Genomic DNA, 314 nt, shown 5'->3' with positions numbered 1-314 from the left:
TTAACAAAACGAAAAAGGAAACTTTAAATTGTGCGATGGCCTAGAAAGTTGCGATTTATCGTTGCGGGTGCAGTTTTCGAGAATAAAAAAATGGGGGGGAGGGGGGAGAGACGATTAAAAAAATAGAGGAGGAAAAGAAAAGAGAGCAGAAATGGCCTTTAAAGGGGCAAGCGAAAGAACAAATTGTTATTCAAAGTATATACGTAAGAATATACGTAAGAAGAGAGCATCCCTCGTGAAGAAACGTTCCGTTCCTGACAGAGTTTTTTTCGATATGTATCAAGCGAAGTGGACGATCATTTCTTTCTTTTTTT

At 38.2% G+C, this 314-nt stretch overlaps 1 protein-coding gene across 4 annotated transcripts in view; it reads right to left on the bottom strand.

Moving 5' to 3' along the window:
* Positions 1-314, bottom strand: part of LOC122713273 (longitudinals lacking protein) — a 188,725-nt gene that overhangs the window by 10,596 nt on the left and 177,815 nt on the right. The window lies entirely within an intron of this gene.

Source organism: Apis laboriosa, unplaced genomic scaffold (genome assembly GCF_014066325.1).
Source record: "Apis laboriosa isolate Shangri-la unplaced genomic scaffold, ASM1406632v1 scaffold23_cov150, whole genome shotgun sequence".
Taxonomy (NCBI): Eukaryota; Metazoa; Arthropoda; class Insecta; order Hymenoptera; family Apidae; genus Apis; species Apis laboriosa.
Note: the sequence above shows the minus strand (reverse complement) of the source record. Positions and strands in the feature narration are given on the sequence as shown.